The sequence below is a fragment of the Peromyscus maniculatus genome, chromosome 8, assembly GCF_049852395.1.
Source record: "Peromyscus maniculatus bairdii isolate BWxNUB_F1_BW_parent chromosome 8, HU_Pman_BW_mat_3.1, whole genome shotgun sequence".
Classification (NCBI taxonomy): Eukaryota; Metazoa; Chordata; class Mammalia; order Rodentia; family Cricetidae; genus Peromyscus; species Peromyscus maniculatus.
In genome coordinates this window covers 101,612,765-101,633,103 of record NC_134859.1, presented here as the reverse complement: position 1 = coordinate 101,633,103, position 20,339 = coordinate 101,612,765, and the positions used below count along the sequence as shown (strand labels likewise).

The 20,339-nt window shown below is 48.8% G+C and overlaps 2 long non-coding RNA genes across 2 annotated transcripts; one reads left to right on the top strand and one right to left on the bottom strand.

Moving 5' to 3' along the window:
- Positions 1–295: 295 nt before the first annotated feature.
- On the bottom strand, positions 296–14,041 carry LOC121831511 (uncharacterized). Its single transcript, XR_006075009.2, has 3 exons — positions 13,033–14,041; positions 12,477–12,619; positions 296–542 (listed from the first exon to the last, which is right to left on the bottom strand). It is a non-coding gene; the product is annotated as an uncharacterized LOC121831511 (long non-coding RNA).
- Positions 14,042–14,110: 69 nt separating this feature from the next.
- On the top strand, positions 14,111–19,896 carry LOC121831510 (uncharacterized). Its single transcript, XR_013041961.1, has 4 exons — positions 14,111–14,541; positions 16,167–16,236; positions 16,825–16,930; positions 19,577–19,896. It is a non-coding gene; the product is annotated as an uncharacterized LOC121831510 (long non-coding RNA).
- Positions 19,897–20,339: the final 443 nt, after the last annotated feature.

The following is a 20,339-nucleotide window of genomic DNA, read 5'->3' as shown; positions in this document are numbered from 1 at the left end:
GCCAGAGGAAGAGGGGAGAGGGGTGCTGTCACAAACCAAAAATCATATGGAAGGGACATATGCGGAAGATCTTCCCGGGGCTGGTGGAGGGTACACCCCCAAACAAGTTGCTCTGTTTTATAAAAGCAATCCCTAAGGTTGCCTTTTGGAGTTACTGAGGATCAGATCCAATGCCCCCTTGCTTTTCTGTGACATTTAAGTGGTGGCTCCACAAAAAGGAGGCTACTGATATTTCTTCTTTTTTTTTCCCCCCCCCCCCGATCAAAACAGAGCTATGTAGATAATCCAAAAGGCATTTCAAGTCATTAAAATATATATTCAAAAGGAAGAGGTCAAAACACAACCTGGTTTGACCTTGGCTCAGAATTATCAACAGATCCTCGGGGTGGCCGTTCACACTGTGCACGATGTTTAAAGCATCTCCCAGCCGCCTAGGATATGTTCATAACTCTTGGGCAATAAACAACTCCTTCCATGAAGCCAGAAGTCATCGGGTCAGGAACAGCTGCAGCCCATCTGAGGCTCTCTCTGTCAGATTGTTCCTGGAAATGAAAAAAGGATGTCAAAGTCAAGAATTGTAGAATAAACTACTGACTTCCCATCTGCCCCTCAGGGACAATTACTGGTTTGAGAAACCCATGTTTAGAGTGTGTGAAGCAAGCTATTCGATATGCAGTTTCCAAGAAAATAGTAAATAGACATTGTAAGATGGAAGAGCAAAAATTCCCGTCTTTACTCATGGACTAGTAATAATGAGGGCCAACAGGCTGGCACAGTGCCGTATAAAAATCCCATCAGGGATGATGGGGCAGGATCTGTTGAATTGTTACATCCTGTATTCATTTGATTTCCTGGTGCCATGATAAAATGCTGATCAAAAGCAACTTGGGCTAGGAAACTGCTTATTTGGCTTACAGGCTACAGTCCCTCTTCAAGGGAAGACAGGGCGGGAACTCAAGGCAGGATCCTAGGGGCAGAAACTGAAGCAAAGACCCTGGAGATCACTTAAGGGTTTGCTCCCCATGGCTTGTTCAGCATCCTTTCTTATATAGCCCAGGACCACCTGACCAGTGGTGGCACCACCCGCAGTGGCCTGGACCCTCCCACATCAATTGTTAATCAAGAAAATGTCCCCACAGACATGCCCTTTCCTCGGTAACTCTAGTTAAGACACCCACATGTCCTCTGATCCCTAGAGACCAAGAGAGGGAATGCAACACTACCCATAGGGTACATTGTAGGAAGTGGCTGGTGCTGTTGGTTGGAACACCCTAAAGTGATCTACAGGGTGTGGCTGCCTGGTCTCACTTCTTCCTTTTCAACCATGGGAAACCACGGAGACTAGGAGGCTGTGGATAGGGTCTATTCAGGCCACTTAAGGAGTAGAGGGAACAGTAGGAAGAGGTGTGGAGACAAGTAGGACTCAATGCCACCTTCATTCATGCCTGTCTTCATTGCTTGCTTCTTCAAAGCCCTTCTATTCTCTGTTTTTGGGGATGCTAGGCAGGCCCCCTACCAACAGAACTACACCCCAGCACAACTTTTTATTCTTTTGATAAACTTATATACAATGGCTTGATAAACTCACACACCATGGCTGGGAGCCCCAGTGTTAGAGTTGGACATCCTTTGGCAGACTGCCCCACTCTGTGGGTCCCTGGACAAGTTACTCATTCTTTCTGCATCTCAGTTCTCTCTAGAAGAGTCCCAACCTATGGGTCACAACTCTCATGGCCCTTTCATAGGGGTCACCTAAGACCATCAGGAAACACAGATATTGACATTACTATTCATAACAGTAGCAAAATTATAGTTATGAAGTAGCAACAAAAACAATTTTACAATTGGAGGCCACCACAACATGAGGAATTGTATTAAAGGGTTGAAGCATTAGGAAGTTGGTCTAGAGTAAAATAGACATAATGCTATCTTCACTGAAGTATTAAGAGAGGGTGATCTGTGGAGAGATGGCCCAGCAGGTAAAGGAGCTTGCTGCCAAGCTGCTGAGTTTGATCCCTGGGCCCCACATGGTGGAAGGGAAGAGCTGACTCTAGCCAGTTGTCCTCTGACCTGTACATGCGCACACCACCATGGCAAGCACACACCCCTCCCACATATAAATAAACAAGAGATTTCTGGGTTTTTTTTTTTTAGAAGAGGTAAGAAAAATCAATGCGATTATAGTGCCCACAGGACATCGCAAATGAAAAACCTCACCCTGATCTCATGTGGCAACTTATAGCTAAAATGAAGGTGTGTGAAACACATCACAAAGTTATCATTTGGTAATGTGTATGTCTAAGAAGCAGAGAACAAAAAATTTCCTGTTTTTTGAGTTGGATCCCATCCCTAAGATGTTTCATTATGGAAATCCAAATAATCCAAAAGTTTAAAAAGGGAATTTCAAATCTTCCAGCCTTGGTGCTTCAGACAAAGGCCCCCCAGCCTGGGCTTGTCCCTGCCTCTGTGCCTTTCAACACCCATTTTTCAAGGCTCTTCCTGCCACTGTCAAGTACGTTCCGACTCAAGCAGGTCTGGTCCAGCTCTGTTTGCACTCCCTTTGTGCTGTGTAGGAGCGTTTTCTGCACCTTCCACATGCTGGTCTAAGGCAGCTGGGCACAAGAGTGGCAATGAATCCACAGAGTAAGACCCCACCCCCACCCCACCCAGAGCCTTGGAAGCTGGGATGGGGTCCTTCCTGGACTTGACAGGGAAAGTGCTCTGGCTGAAGAGGAGAGATGGTCCAGCCTGCAAAGAAGAGGGGTTTCAGCACAGGTAACAGTTACAGGGCACCCCCCCCATGTGTATGTGTGTTCATGTGGGTATGCAGGTGCATGTGGAGGTGTGTGGAGGTCAGAAGTCAATGTCAGATGTCTTCCTCTGTTGCTCTTTATCACTTATTTTAAGTCAGGATCTGACGCTGAACCCAGGGCTTATTGATTCAACTAAGCTTTGCTGGCCAATGAGCTCCAGTGGTCTGCTTGTCTTCCTGACCCCTGACCCTCACGGTGCTGGGGTTACAAGCCCACGCTGTTGCTTGCGCTGGGGATGTGGAATTGGGCCCTCATGCTTTGGCGGCAGGCGCTTTACTGACTGAGCCCTCTCCCCAGCCCCTCCAAGGTCTTTCTCTTTGGGAAGCTGGGCAGTGCAGGGGCTGAGCTATACAGCGGGCTCTATGGAGATCATCCACAGACTGTGCCCAGGGGTGGGGGGGTCCTCTGCCCCTCAGGCGGCTTCTGCGATATCATAACTCCAGGAGATAAGACCCCTAATCTACCAACAACCCAGGTGAGTGATGTTTTCTCAGAGCTACTCTCCAAGCCCTTGGCAAACACCAATTAGTTCTCCTTCTGTGCAGCTTGGTGGCAGCCCGGGGAACCCCTCGTGGAGGGCAGACTTTCTCCACAGGAGCAGTCAGAGCTCGCAGACAGAGCTGGAGTCTCTGTGTCCCTCCCTGGCTGGAAGTGTCAGGGTGATGGCGCCATGTGTCCCTTCCTGTGACCAACTTAGAAATGCAAAATATGGCCCCCTTTCAGTTTCTTTAGCCGTGTGTGTGTGTGTGTGTGTGTGTGTGTGTGTGTGTGTGTGTGTGTGTGTTCGTGTGTGGACACACACACATATCTAGAGACAAAGAGGAAGTGAGGTGGAGAGGGGGCATATAACAGAGAACTCACAAGCACATAAGGTATGAGGAAAGGAGAGGGAGATTTCACAGATTTTAAATATAGGAGTATAAATATTTGAAAATCTGAGGAGCTGTGCATGTGGGAAGATGCAGATTGGGCTTATGGAGTCAGGTCTCAGGAAGCAACAGCCTCATTCTCCTGAAATGCTGTGAAAAGAGGCTTGTGCTTGTTAAGGACTTTCTTGGTCTGTCTCTGTCTCTGTCTCTATCTCTCATTTGTCTCTCTGTCTGTCTGTCTCTCTCACATACACATACAGGGTAGAGAGGAGATACACATAGAATAGACACAGACATGGGTGCACAAATACCCTTACAAGCATATACAGGTCGGCCATCAGGATGGCTCAGAGGTAAGGTCTTTGCTGTACAAGCCTGATGATCCAAGCTTGATCCCCAGAGCCAGGGTAAAAAGTGGAATGTGATGGGATGCATCTGTAATCACAGTGCTTCTGCTGGGAGCTAGGAGACTGAAACAGGAAGGTCATGGGCCAGCTAGGTTGAACTATGCAGTGCAGCAGAAACAGCAAGATGGTCTTGCCTCAATAAGATGGAAGGAGAGAACCAACTCCTGAAAGCTGTCCTCTGATCTCCATAAGTATGCCAGGGAGCATGTGCCCTACATACTACATACACACTAATTAATAATAATAATAATAATAATAATAATAATAATAATAATAATAATAATAAGTATATACAAGTTTCCACCTTGGAATATCCATGCATCACCCATAGATGTCTAAGTGCTAGTGTATGAAGACACATCCAGGAGCAAGACCCCATCCCTTCTCCAAAAGGTTCTGCACCTAGCTGGTGGTTGTAGCTGAGACATAGCCCCCTACACATGAAGCCATAGTGTTGGGGGTACTGTTGGGGGTGCATGCTCAGGGGCTAGGCCTTATCAGAAGACAAGAGGGGTTAGCAGCTCCATCACTTGTCTCGTCACAGACCCACAGAAGATAAACACGTGAATGTATAGGTTTGTGAATGAATGGCTACCCTGTTAAGTAGCAATAAGGAGAAGATGGCCTTAGGAAAGGTCCTCGCATGCAGGAGGAGTGAAGCCCTCAAGGGCTAGCCAGGCCTCCTGTGGGCTCTGAACTTCCAGGGCTGGCTTGGGAGCTGTGGTGGGAGTTGATGCCATCCTGCAGTTTGGAAAGTAGAAGTTCTGATAGGCTTTAGAAATCTGATGTCACTCCCCATGTTCCCCTAGGGATGGAACTTACTCTCCCTCTATCCTGGAGTAAGGTGCCCCCCCCCAAGCGATCCTGTAGACTAACCCCTGCTGGGATGTTCTCTGGTTTGGGCAGTAAGGGGCAGGACTATACCAACGACTTTCCTTAAACCTCATGTAATCACCTCCTTGCTGCCCCTCTGCACTGCGAGCATTCTCAGACAGGAAAAGCAGAGCCCCAAGGCTTCTAACCAGGTTCCTCCTGCCCCACCGGATGGCCAAGAGTTGAATGGCACTAGGCTGGAGCAGGTGCTGTGGATGCCTGTCCATACCCCTCAGACCCTACACCCTCAGCTACACAGGGAGTTGCAGTCCAGCCTGGGCTATGCGAGACCCTGTTGTTGTTGTTGTTGTTTTAAATCAAAACTGAAATGAAAAATGAAAAAAGGCAGTTGGGCATAGAAAATCTAAGTTTGGGTGTTGGTGAATATCACTTTAACTATGTAAAGATGTGTTACATTTGTTTATGTTATGGAATATTACTTTAACTATAACTACATTTGTTTATGCCACATTTGTTTAATTATGTAAAGATGTGCTGCTGTTTTACCTTGTGTAAGACATCTGATTGGTCTAATAAAAAGCTGAACGGCCAATAGCTAGGCAGTAGAGGAATAGGCGGGGCTGGTGGACAGAGGATAAATAGGAGGAGGAATTTAGGCTCAAGAGAACTAGGGAAAAAGAGAGGGAGACATCTGGGGACAGTCAGCCAGGCAGCCGCCAGCCAGCCAGACACAGAGAAAAGCAGGAAAAGCAGGACATACAGAATGAAAGAAAGGTAAAAAGCCTGAGACAAAATGTAGATGAAGAGAAACAGATTAATTAAGTTATAAGAGCTAGTGTTGTGGACAAGCATAAGATAAAGCTGAGCATTCATAACTAATAATAAGTCTCCATGTCTTTATTTGGGATCTGATTGGTGGCACAAAAGAAAGCCTGCTACACAGATGTGACCATTGAGTCCCACCTCCACCACCTCCAGGACAAGACCTGACCCGCCTCTAGCCACCAGGATCTGCACTACTCAGCCAGCTGGAGGGTTTTCTCCAAACTGACAGGCTGCTCCATCTACAGAAAGAGCTGGGGAGTTAGCCTGTTCCCAGGCAGCCCTGCACCAGTGCGTCCCATGGGCCGATGTCTAGATACCTCCAGGAGGGGCAAGCACAGCCTGTTCCAGAGTTTCCCTAGCAGTGCCCCCGGGGCAGCTCTAATCCTTCCCTGTACCCTTTCCTCAGGCCACCCCTCCCTACCACAGTCCCTCTTTCTTCTAACTAAAGTACAAATGTAACTGTCCTGTAGCCAAAGGGAAGGCTATAAATGTGTTTCTTTAGAATAGCTTTGGTATTGCCAAGATGCTACATAAGCACCTGGGTCTTTTGCGGCCAGTTTTTGGGACCCAGGAGGACACACACACACACACACACACACACACACACACACACACACACACACACACACACACGTACACCAAGCTCATGGTCAAATCTGCTGCCCCTAAGGCCAAGCTCAGGTAAAGCCACCTCCCTCAAGGAGCTAGCTCTCATTAGGAGACTAATGAGGGGCCCAGCTGGGTCTGGAGAAGATGGGGGGATTGTCTTCTGTGCCCTTGAGATGCAAGGCTTGAGTTCAGGCTACAGGAAAATTTCTGAGGGCCCCACTTCTCTCACCCCACCAGGGGCATTCTCTTCCTGATTCCTTCTGGGGTTCTTCCCAGAGGTAGGGGAGAAAACCCACTCCGGGGCAATGCCAGAGAAAAGGCATGGGGCTTTTTGGACAACTCATAACCTGAAGAGGCAATGGTTTGGTACATGATATAAATATATTACAACATTTGAAACACTTCTAGCTACTTTAGAGATTGATATAATATGGCTGTAGGGTAGAGGGTTCTCACTAAAATGCAGAGTTTCTTTGGGGGCATAATCAAAATAGTCTAAAATTGACCTTGGTGATGATAGTTGTCCATATCTGAGAATATACCCCAAACATCATGGCATGGTGTCCTTTAATGGGATAATTAGCACACGTGTATGTGCGTGCGTGCGTGCGTGCGTGCGTGTGTGTGTGTGTGTGTGTGTGTGTGTGTGTGTGTATGTGGCAATAGGCTTCTGGGCATGCCTGTGGGAGAACTATCTCCATTACATTAATTACCTTAACTGTGGGTAGGGCTATCTCCCTGGGCAGGAGATCCTGGACTGTATAAAGTGGGGAAAGGGAGCTGAACACTAATGTGTATACATTTGTCCTCTGATCCTCTTCTGATCCTGTCCTGAGCCATGTGACCAGCTCCCTTAACCTTGGGTGTCATTTCTCAGGAGGCAGGCACCTTGTTTTCTGATGCAAGTTCTCGTTGGCCTGCAACTCTCTTACAAGACTAGGGTAGTTGGTTACCCTAATGACCTCCTCAGTGCTGCAATTACAAGTGTACACCACATCTTAAGTCTTCACATGGGCTCTGGGGAGTGAATTTAGACCACATGTGTGCACAGCACACATCTTACCTACTGAGCTCTACCCTGCTCTAATGGGCCAATTGCATAGTGCATATGTTATATCATAATATAGCTCTTTTTAAAGAAGTATTTAGGAACCAGAGAGATGGTTCAGTGGTTAATAGCCTTTGCTGCTCTTCCAGAAGGTCTGAATTTGGTTTCTAGCATCAACATCATTTGGCTCACAAACACCTATAACTCCAGCTCCAGAAGCTATGACACCCTCTTCTGACCTCACCTGAACACACATTGCATGCACACACACATAAATAAAAATAACAATTTCTTTAAAACAAACAAACAAACAAAAAAGAGGTAGATGTGTATGACTGTTATCCCAGGATTTGGGAGTTGAGACAAGAGAATCAGGAAGTCAGGGTTATCCTCAGCTACATAGGAAATCTGAGGCCAGCTCAGGTTATGTAAGACCCTGTCTCAAAAATATCTCAAAGTAAAAAGAGGCAGCTGGATACAGAAGATCTCAGTTTGGGGGCTAAGGAGATGGCTCAGGAGTTAAGAGTACCTATTGCAGTTTGAAGCATCCACATAAGGTGGTTAAGAATCGCCTACAACTCTAGCTCCAGGAGATTCAGTGAAACTCTACCTTCAGGGGACCTGATGCCCTCTTCTGGTCTCCACAGGCACCTGCACTCATATGAACATACCCCCCCACACACACACACAAATACACACACATGCACATAATTGAAAATAATATAAGTCATAAAGAATGAAACTCTCGGCCAGGCAGTAGTGGTGCACATTTTTAATCCCAGCACTCAGGAGGCAGAGGTAGGCGGATCTCTGTGAGTTTGAGGCCAGCCTGGTCTACAGAGTGAGTTCCAGGACAGGCACCAAAACTACACAGAGAAACCCAAACAAAAATCAAACAAACAAACAAACAAAAAAGAACAAAACTCTCAGCTCTGAGTCACACAGCTGTGATGTGGATTCCCACCTCTGCTACTTCCTGGCCCCAACGACAAGACATTCACCCCCCTGAAGCATCAGCTTCTTGAGGTAATAGTCCTTTCACTCTAAGATTATTGAATAGGCTCCAAATGACTCTAGAAAGCAATTGAAACGTTCCTGGAACATTCCGGGTCCTTACTTTTAATAATTCTTAATAATGATAATTAACAGCTGAAAATTACACAGAACCTGCTACTAGAAATCACCATTGCATATGAGATGCTCATTTATTCGCTGGGAGGGTAATTAGAGGCGAAGCAAGCCTCCCTCTCCCAATGAGGCTTACCTGGGACCTCGGTTGGCTTAGGAGTAGTGGTAAGGGTGGAGAGGTGGCTCCGTGGTTAAGTGCAGGTTTGGCTCTTGCAGAGGACCTGAGTTCGGTTCTCAGCACCCACTCCAGGCAGCCTGTAACTCCAGCTCCAAAGGATCTGATGCCCTCTTCTGGCCTCCTTGGGCACCTGCACTCATGTGCACAAATCCACATACATACACATAATTAAATAAAATAAAAATTAAAAAAGAAGGTTGCTAAAACTAACTTTTGAAGATCCTGAGAGGCCTGGCCCATGGTCATCCATTTGTGCATACACATTTGTGTGCACGTGAGTGGGTATGCTCATCTTGCCTGTGTGTGTGGAAAGCAGAGGTAGACATCAGGCGTCTTGCCCTATCATTGTTCATCTTAGTTTTCCTGATGGTCTCTCCCTGAACCTGGAGCTCTACTCCTGGGTAAACCACCCACCAGAAAGCCCTGGCGATCCACCTGTCTTCACCTCTCAGAGGTGGGATTGTAGGTGTATACATATCCACATGCCTCACCCTTCTAGTGGGTGCTGGGGATCTGAACTCAGGTCCTCGTGCTTCCACAGTGAGCTCTTTACCCACTGAGCTGGTCTCCCGCCCTGATCATCTAGCTTCTAAAAATGTCCAAATTTTAAAGAGAAATGATCCCACTCCAAGGGTCACACAGGCCACCTGAATTCACACCAGAAGTGAAATCTCTCATTTGAAAAGTAAGTGGGCAAAGCGGGGTATGCTCCTGTCCTGACACCCCCAGCGTGGGTGCACTCAGGCTGACAAGGCAAGGCTGTGTCAGCTTTGCCTATCCTCACCCAGAGGCCCTTCTGCAGGATCCAGGGAAAGTAAAGGGGGGCCATTGCCAAGCTTTGAAGCTAACGGGCATCCCCTTAGACCCACGGCTTCTATCTCTCTCTCTCTCTCTCTCTCTCTCTCTCTCTCTAACTCTTGTACAGTCAGTCTGTTTATTTGTCTCACAGAAAGGAGACAGGAACTCGTCAGTGCCGTCATCTATGGAGTGGCAAAGCAGAGCTGACAGAGGGTCTGGACTCCGCCATATGTGCTGTCTCCTCGCCTGCTTCTCCAGCTCCCGAATACACAGGCTTAGAAGAAAAGGATCAAGACACCAGACCCAAACTCATCACCAGGACCCTGGCAGGGTATGAGTTCCTATTCCTAAGCCCACAAGGCAGCTGAGATCCAGCTGTGTCAGACACTGGCAGGAAACAAGACACTTGAGGCTCAGGACAAAGGAGAGTTTACCGCCCCCATCGTGGTATCCAGATGGTGTTGCCTGTGCACCTGTCCCTCCAGCCACAGTTCCCACAGACTGTACAAAGAAAGCCTGGTAGTACCTGTGCACACAATGGGACAAAAGCGGAACCTTGAGCCTAGGGGCTCTGTCTTTCATCACAGACAAGTGAGTCTGCCCACTCTCTGTTCAGAGGGCAACAGTATCTCTCCCAAAGCTGTTTACCATGCAAAGTCCTACAGAGTTCAGAATAAAGGGACTCTGCTTGCAGGAAACATAGAAATATCAGTCTCAGGCCAGCCAGATGGCTCAGTGGGTAAAGGTGCTTGCCACCAAACCTGATGGCCTGAGTTCTGTCCCTAGAACCTACATGGCAGAAAGAGGAAACTGGCTCCATAAAGTTGTCCTCTGACCTCCACATGCTGCGACACACATGTATACAAATACATACACACAAACATGCACACAATAAATAAATAAAAGTTTCCCCAAAGATGTTTTTTAAAGAAATATGAAACTGGTGGGAAACAGTCCCTCACCACTCAAGAGCTTTGTAAATTGAAATGAGGTACTTGTCCTGTTCAAGTCTTAGTTACCCCATCTAAAAATTGAGTAGATAATACCCTGATGGCATATGGCCGGAGAGAATAAATAAAATTTCAGCTTACTTTCCTGTTGATGGGATAAAACACCACGATCAAAGCAACTTGTAGAAGGGTTTATTTTAGCTTAAGGTTCCAGAGTTCATCATGGCAGGGAGGCTGGGTAGCAAGGACATGAAGCTGAGACCTCACATCCTCAACCACAATCATGAAGCAGAGACCAAGTATAAACAGGGCAGGGCTATATAACCTCAAAGCCTATTTCCCAGTGCCGCACTTCCTCCTAGAAAGGCTGCTGCACCTCCTAAACCTCCCCCCCCCCCCGCCCACAGTGCCAACAACTGGGAACCAGGTTCAAATACTTGATGCTGTGGATATCTGTATGCTGTGAATGTGTTGCTATGATTGATTGATAAATAAAATGCTGACTGGCCAGTAGCCAGGCAGGAAGTATAGGTGGGACAAAGAGAGAGAATTCTAGGAAGTGGAAGGCTGAGTTAGGAGATGCCAGCCCACCATCCAGGGAGCAGCATGTAACAGGCACACAGGTAAAGCCACATGTGGCAACATAACAGAAATGGGCTGAGTTTAAGTGTAAGAGCTAGTCAGTGGTAGGCCTGAGCTAAAGGCCACAGTTTTAAATGCTATTAGCCTGTGTGTGTTTATTTGGGTCTGAGTGGCTGCAGGCCCATGCGGGACTGGAGATAACTCCAGCTACAACTTGACCCTGTGGTCGGGGGGGGGGGGGGGGTTGGCATTTCTCATTCAAACCACACAGTCTTCCAAGCATATAGACATTTAAGAAATAGCCACTACTCCCCACCACAACCTCCTTCAACTACACAGCAGTCTAGCAAAGACTTTGGGGACTAGAGGTGGCTCTGTGGATAAGGGTGATTGCTGTGCAAGCATGAGGAACTGAGTTCAAATCCCCAGTACCCATGTAAAAACTGGGCCTGGTGGCATGTGCACCAGTGCTCTCAACACTGGGAGGGAGGCAGGGACAGGAGGATAGATGGAGTTTGTTGGCGCCTGTCAGCTTAGCCCTGACTCGGTGAGAGGTTCTGGCTCAAGGGAATAAGGTGGAGTGTGCTCGGGCAGGACAGCTCACACCCTGTGGCCTCTCTATGCGAGCCTGTGTGCGTGTGTGCATAGCACATACCCTCCATGAACACAAAAGACTGGATGTGCTACAAGCTACCCTTGCACAGACCGACTCTCGTTAGGACCAGTTGCCATCATACCCATGTGAAAATTTCGCAAGGCTGTTTTGTTTCAAGGTGGTGGCCCTACTTGGCAGACAGAATGTGTGTCTTGATCCCATTAGCAGCATATCAAACCTGATCAGTTTTGGTGCGAAGACTTACCTGATAAGTGCTTCGAAACTTTTAAATCGAGATTTTTGTGAATGGTTAAATCATCTGTGGAAGCTGTGCCCCTCTTCGTGTGTGTGTGTGTGTGTGTGTGTGTGTGTGTGTGTGTGTGTGTGTGTGTATCTGTGTGTCAGGGGGTGTGCATGGGTGGGTGTGCACGTGTGGGGAGGCCACACTGGGTGTCTTCCTTAATTTCTCTGTTCTCCACTTTAGTTTTTGAGACAGGGTCTCTCACTAAACCTAGAGCTTGCAAATTGGCTAGGCTAGCTGGCCAGCACGCCCCAGGGATCCTCCCCCTCCCCACCATGCCCTAGGAATATTGCCACACTTGCTTTTTTAACACCAGTACTGGGGGTCCCAGCTCAGGTCCTCACGCTGTGCAGCAAGCATTTACCCACCCCCCCCCCAGGCCATCACACCAGCCCTCCCCTGGAGAGAACATCAAAAATATAAATTCCATCGCCTCCAATCCCAACTAAATCACACTCTCTGGGGAGCGTGGCTCAGGCACCAACAGTTTGAAGCCTTCTCTAGGTGAAAACAGTGAGAGGCCGGGTGCTGGCACTTACCCAAGGCTGGCGATTACTCACTCGACCACAACAATTTAAACATGCGTCTCTCCGGTGCTTAAGCCATTTTATTTGAGTGTAATTGGTCCAGCTCTGAAAAGGTCATCATGAATTTGCAGGTGCTGCATGAAGCCCAGTAGGAACTGTGATCAGGGAGAGGGAGGGAGAGAGGGACACAGAGAAGTACATGGTGTGTGTGGTGGGGGGTGAGGGGGATGCTTTAACTGAAAATAAGGGGGAGCCCCTGTGACCTTTGGAGTGCCATCTTGGCAAGAGGCAGATCTATGCACCCGGGGAGTTCTGGCCATGAACACTCGCAAATGTTCTCAGGCTTTCCAGTGCAACCATTGCCAGCATCAAGCATTCTGTATGCACACTCCGGGTTGAAAATAGCTTCAGCCCTCGCCTTGCTCCCAGCAGACTAGATTAGAGGATTAACTCTTTGCCTCCTGGCAGGTCTGCAGGAACCCTCTTTGCCTCCTTTCCTTCCGTTTGGGCAATCAATATGATCAATTTGAGCTTTTTTTCTCCCTTCTCTCCATGGAGCCATCTTTACCTTTGCTTTGCCGGCATGACTAGAAGGAGAAACCGAGGTTGGCCAAGCCCCGGTGACGCCTCCTGCTCTGGTTAGGAGATGGGTTCCTGGCCTGCTCACTGCAGGGTTGCTCTTTGTGACTCTCCTCTTGCAGGTGGGGTAGAAAGGGGCGGGGGCCAGGACCTCAAGGGCTTCCATTCCAAAGTCTGAATTTGGAATCTGCTTTGAGCTAGCGCTCAAACCCCCTCACTCGTAAACATGCAAATCACCCAGGTAATTGGGACACCTGAAGTCCACGTGAGCTCAATCCATCTAAATAATTCAGGCCGCAGGTAAATTACCAGAAACTCAGTGCGGTGGGGCTTGCACACTGGGGAAAGCCTGCCAGCGCCTCTGTTTCTAAATGGAGACTGTGTTTTCCTCTTTGAGTCAGATATTAAAAAAAAAAAAAAAAAAAAAAAAAAAAAACAAAAAAAACACCAGGCATCACCTAGTGGAACCAGAGTGTGGGGAGGTGTTCCGTCCTCTGATGAAAGCCCAGCCTTGAGTCCCCGCTGAGCCCCGCTCTGGAAGTCTCTTGGCATTACAGAACCCAGGTGGCATTTTGTCAACCCCAAAGGAGCCTTTTGACCCCTAGATCTGGGGGCATGGCTGGGCCCACCTAGAGGTGCATAAAGGGTGATGTAGTCAGACCTTGAGGGCTGGGGGGCTTTGGGACACTCCTGTTAGAAGGTGGATTGACAGGTTGAGTCCCGCTGGGAAAACTGGGTCCTGGAACCCTTTGGCATCCTTCCCACCAGGATTGAGTGGCTTTCTAAATGACAGCTCTTCAGACAGTTAGTGTGGAGGCTGCATAGTCGGGCTCAGCAATGTTAACTCAACTTGTTTGTGGAATGACCTTGGACCCACTCAGACTCCATTTCTATCCCTCCACGCCACCCCCACCCCCATTTTCCACTATTCTATGGCCGATGGCAGGAAAACAAGGTCTTTGTTTCCCCTGTCTTCCTGGGTACCTGATGCTGTGGTCCCTCCCACCTGAAGACTCACCGGCCTAGGCCTATGACATCACAAGCCTGGTCGCTGCGGAAACGGGCAATGAGGTCGGACAGCAGGGGTCTGATGGCTTTGGGCAAGGGATGGAGGGGCTAGTGTTTGCAGAATGGAGCCTGAAAGCTATTAAGAGGTGACACATGGAAGGCAAATGTAGCCAGCCAGCTTCCCCAAACAGGGAGAAGGCTGGGACTGCGATTCAGACAAAGTGGATTAGCGGCCCCTGCCTGAGCCGCGCCCCGCCCAGAGCCAGCGCTGCACCCCGGAGCCTGATTGCCTATTCTGAGCTGGTTCAACTCGTAATTTGTTGGCTCAAAGGTCGGAATGGACTCCTAAGGAAGACAGATTTCCTAGTGGCCAATCCTTGGGGACTGAGCTCTCGAAACCAATTGGCCCAAATTTCAGCTGTGTTCGGGTTTTAAATTCCCACTGGGGTGAGAATAGTTCACACGAGGGAGAGTGAAAGGAGCATCAGAGGCAAGTGGCAGTTGGGGGCTTTGAAGTCGGGGGGCTGTACATCCCCAAGGGGCAGAGGCCTCCCTGCAGGGGAGACAGGGAGGGACAGGGAGGGTTGATGGAGCCCCAGGAGGCCCAGGGAGCGGACACTTTATAAATCACAAGCTCCTTCGTAAAAATGGAGTTTAGCCTCCCCCAGCTTTGCTTTTGAATTTATTAGAGGTTTCATTTCCTTGGGTAATAATTCATTATCTCGTTCCCAGTCCAGGGAGCGGTGCTGGCCCAGAAGTGGCATTTACCTTCCCACCTCAAAGTGAAGCTTTTTTTAGCTATGTCATCTTGTGATCACTCTCTGCCCCAGCCCCATGACAGCTGCATCCTTAACATGCCCTGGACCCCACAGGACCCCTAGGCAGGGCTGACCAGTGAAGGATGGCCCCAGCGGGGTTTCCTAGTCTCGCGACCCCGCCTGCACCCTGCACACTTCAGCCTGTCTTCCCGAAGCTGTGTGCTGTCTTCGGGGCCCTGAGCCTCTCTATTGTGGCAGAGACAGCTGAAGACGGCTGAGATAGAGCTGTTCTTCCAGAGCCCAGATAACTGCTGCTGGGGGGACTCCTTGGAGAGCTGGGGGGGGGGGGAAAGGTGACAGCTTAACTGGAAGATCTGAAAAAGCTATTTCAATCCCGTCTCCATGTGGGAGACAGGCGGATGCCCTTCTGTGGAATGAAACTTGCTCCTCCATCATCTTTGCTGAGGAAGGAGGAGGGGCCATTCACAGGGGCCAGACAATCCTTGATTTTTCACGAGGAAAACATCCTTTTCCAAATCCCATCTTGTCTGGAATCACAAAATCCCTGGTGTTAGTCAACCCCCACTGTTGAGCATGCCCTACCCCAGACTCATTTCTGCTCTGTGTTTTTGACCTTCAGACTGAGGTCTCAGTGAGCAAAGCCATTGTTGTCTCTACTCACCTAATTGTCAAGTGGTCTGAGATTTATATCACACTTTTATTAATTCTTTGAGGATTCTGTATATGTATACAATGTATTTTCATATTCACCCTGACTCCTTAACTACTCCCAGATCCATCCCCTCCCGTCTTCATGGCCTCTCTCTGTTTTATTGTATAACTTACTGAGCTCAATTTGTGCTGCCCATGTATTCACTGGAGCATGGTTGACCTACTAGGGACCACATCCTAAAGAATATTGGCTCTCCCTCCTCTAGAAGCCATTATCCATCAATAGCTCCCAGCTTATGAGCCCCATCCTCCCACCCCTTCCCTGCTGGAGTGTTGGCTGGCTTAATCTTGTACACTGTTTTGTGTTGGTCCTCCCCAACGTCTGGCTCTTAGTCTTTCTGGTCCCTCTTTCTTGATGGCTTCTGAGCCGTGTGTGTGTGTGTGTGTGTGTGTGTGTGTGTGTGTGTGTGTGTGTGTATGCACATGTGTGTGTATGTGTGTATGCACGTGTGTGTGTGTGTGTGTGTGTGTGTGTGTAATATAGATGTTTTATTTATGGCTGAGCGGTCCACAGACACTTATTCTCAACACTCTGACCAGATGTTAGGTTTCAAGTTAACCAACATCAAGTGGTCAGGTTTTGCCATTTGGCAAATGTGGTCTGAATATGAAATGTCCCCCATAGACTCAAGTGTTTGAATGCTTGGTCCCCAGCTGGCAGCGCTGTGTTTAGAACATCTTGGAATCTTAAGGAGGTGAGCCTCGCTGGGGTAAGTGGGTCAGTGGGGACAGGCCTTGATGTTTGCTAGCCCAGCTCCACATCCCCGCTTCCTGCTTCCTCTCTATGAGACCAGCGGTACCATAGTCCTTCCTGCCATCATAGACTGTATGTCCTCACACTGAGCAAGGCAAACTCGCCCTTATTTGCATTCACGTGATACCTAAGGCAGGGACCAGACAGCCAGGCTCTCTGAGGGACCTAGTAGAACACGAATCTCACATATAGACATATTTGAACATCAGTGGCCTGCATGTATCTCCTCATGGTTATATAGCAACCCTGCATGTGTGTTGGAAGTGTGGGATTGAGGCCCCAGCACACTAGGGTCTGCATTTTAACCAGCCCTAGTTGGTTAAAGTGGCAGTCAAGCATCTCCTCTCCTGGGTATTGAAATCTCAGAGAGGACCTGGCCCCTGGAGCCCTGGGCTCAGGGCGGCTTTAGTCCTCTCACTCCACCAGCTTTGCTGCATTGTACGTGGGACTCACAAGTCCCCGGGGAAGGACAGAAGGTCTCACCCTTCTCCAGGACTGGCTATCAACACATTTCATCTCCAATCTGCAGAAAGAGCTGGAGAGAAGAGAGTGAGGAAGAGAAGAGGCTCAGATCCCATAGGGGAATGCCTATCAACCAGCAATGGTGGCTCCTGGCTTTAGAACTGGCAAGTGGGGTAAAAACTTGCAAAGAGGTTGAGGCCTACTCATGCCCCAGTTCCCTCCTTGTGAGCATGGTCACCCAGCTCACCATGGTCCAGGCCAGCGCACCAGAGCCCTACAAATAGAAGAAAGGCAAGGAAGAGTAGAGCCCAGTTACACCTAAGCAACCCCCCATCCCTGCCTATGCATCCACTCACCACCAGGAACTGTAACTAGACTTGGGGAGGGGTGCTCTTGACTCCTCTTACATTTGAGTCCTGTTTATCAAAATGGTAGCAGGTGTCAAGCATGCATGGCTGAGTGGTCCCTTTAGGTGGGCAATGGCTTCTACAAATTGGCACCAGCTGGCCTCCTGGCAGCACAGTTGGGTGTCTCCACCACTGGGAGCTGCCCCTTCTGATATCTGGGCATCTCATGGGAGCCCTAGAGAGACACTGCAGGAGGCTGTGGCCGGGCACTGTCCTGAGTGCTGTCCCCTGAGTCCCCCTGGGGCCTCCTGGTGTGTGTCTGTCATGTCTAGTTAACATCACACACAGACAGATCTCTTTCTTGTCATTCCTGATGGCCTCTTCCTCCTGGGACTGTTTCCATGCCCCAAGTCAAAGTAGAGCCTGGAATTGCAATCTCAGAGGTCAGAGTTCAAGACCAGCCTCTGCCACAAGCCACATGACTTCAGGGGAGCCACACAATTTCTTCCAGCATGGGGGATTTTCTGTTAAAAGGGAAGAGGAGTGGTTAGCAAGATGGGCTCAGTATGTACAGAGCTTGCCTTGCAAACATGAGGTGCCAACTTCAGTCCCCCAAATCCATGTGAAAACCAGGCATTGGGCCAGAAGACGGGTCACTGAAGTACTCTTTTCCCAGCCTGATACGTTTGATTTCTGGAACCCACTTGACAGAGATAACCCACTCCAGCCAGTTGTTCTGTGACCTCCATATGTGTACATACTCATACATACCATACGTACTCATGTGTACACACAAATGTGTACACACACACACACACACACACACACACACACACACCAATGAGGCCACTTGGCTGTACTGTGATCAAGTTTCCTAACACAGTGGCCAGTACATGGTAGGGCTCAAGTAGGTGCTGGTTTCCACATCTCTGCCAATCAAATCCAAGTAGTTGATGTAGCAGCATCTTCAGGGAACTTTCTAGAAGGCTGGTTCCCAAGCTCAGCTCTAGACCAATACAGTCAAGCCTTCTAGAAGGGTCCAGGTATCTATGGTCTAATAGGCCCTTTGAATGACTTTGTCCCATTTGGAAGTGTGGGTAGCAAGGGTGTGGTACTAAATGCCACATAAAACAGGGTACAGCCACCTTCATGTTGTGTGTCTTTGGAGGGGGTAATGTGCGGGGACAGTTTGTGCTCACTGCTGATGCATCACAACACCCTGGGTGCTGGGTGCTGATGGATGTCACACCACACAGAGGTAAAGACATGTTCATGAGATGGAGCTGGTGGGATCTAACATCTAGTGTTCTGCTTCTAGAGGCAGTGTGGGCCTGCTTCCTGGGAGAGTAAGGCTATGGGAGGAAATGGGTGGGGATGGCCACCAGAGTAGCAGGCAACAGGGTATGTCTGGAGAATCAGGACCATATGACCCCGTCATGACAGAGCCATATCTAAAGTGGGGTGTCTGCACTTCCAGCCTTAGATTTGTTGAGTCAGTAGCTTGTACTGCAGAGGTGGACAGCCAGAATATTGGCAGCCCAGGAGGTCAAAGGTCAGAAGCTGGAGGAGGAACAGTTACATCGGACCGCAAGATGAAATGCAGGGGAGGAATTCTAGTAGAGGGCTTCTTTAAGCTCATGCTCTCTGACGTCACACTCATACAGCCCCTGCAGCTCCTCACATGCCTCTGTCAACAGTGCAAATCAGAGGTGTACTGTGCTCATGTTTGTTCACTCTCCATATTGCTCAACAGACTGTACGCTCCATCATGGCAAGGGTGATGGCCAGTGAAACAGCCAGGGTTCATGATGGAACCATGGTACCTGACATGAAACATGCAATTGTTGTTTGCTGAATGGACAGACGGATGGGTGGGTGGATAGATGGACAGATGAATGAATAAATTGGTGGTGAGTAGGTGGGTGGGTTGGCTGATGAATGGATGGATGGGTGGGTGGGTGAATGGATGGATGGATGGGGGATGGACGGATAAATAGATGGGTGGATGGACAGATGGATGCATGGATGAACATGTGAAAGAACATTGGCAACATGCCCTTCTCCCACTGTGATTAACGATTGTCACATCTGTTTTCCTTCTGGACTGAGACCCCTATGGCCACAGAATCTTAATCAGACCCATGTTATCATTGACAGGACAATGACTGGTTTCATGTGCTTTTGTTCAGTGACGCCCAATCAAATTTTGTTTCTTTTTTTTTTTTTTTTTTTTTTTTTGAGAAATAGGGTCTCATGTAGCCCAGGCTGGCCTGGAACTCACTCTACAGTAGAAGATAGCCTTGGACTTCTGATCTTCCCATCTCCACCTCCTGGTGCCTGAATGACAGGGCTGCATCACCATGCTTGGTTATGGTGGTGCTGGGAACCGAACCCAGAGCTTCACATATGGGAGGCGAGCTCTCACTCACACAAGCCACGTTATTCTCTTGTCACATGTGTCCTTTCTCATAGGAAAGTTCTCAAGAGTCCATCTGTGATCTCAGCACTCAAGAGGGAGGGCCAGGAAGACTGATACAGCCAGCCTGGGCCTGTAGAGAGAAATAAAAGGGATGGGCAACAGACACACAGAGATTCTAACACCCTGAAGCTGAGACCAAGCATCCTGTTTCTCGAGCATGAGGATGGAGCCAGGGCAGAGTTCTACCTTCCCCAGCAACTCAGTCTACAGAGTGGAGAACTTGAAGATTCAAGGTAAACAGCTCCTGCCAAAGGCCTCCACTTGACCCTCTTTGTAAACCTAAGATTGTAAGTAAACCCTCAATTAACCTCTTCTCCCAGATTCTGCTCAATACAAAAGGTTTCGTTCCAAAGGGGAATGCTATTTTAAAACTACCTCTGTTGCTATATGGATAGCCAGCCAGAATAGGTCAATGCTCTGCCTGTGTGGCCAGAAATACCTGTTCTCAGCTGCCAAGGAGGTAGAAAATGCCATGCCACTAGGGGGATGCCTGTGTCTCCCACCCACTGTTGGCCTCCCCAGCTCCTCTTCTGGTACAGCTGCAGGGGGACATTTTCGTTTGTATTAGAAGTCCCATTAAAAGGATCAGGCCATGGGGCTGGAGAGACGGCTCAGGAGTAAAGTGCATGCTTTATAAGCATGAAGGACTGAGTTCAGATGTACAGAACTCATGAAAATCTCAAGCACGTGGGGCTGGAGAGATGGCTCAGTGGTTAAGAGCACTGGCTGCTCTTCCAAAGAGCCCAAATTTGATTC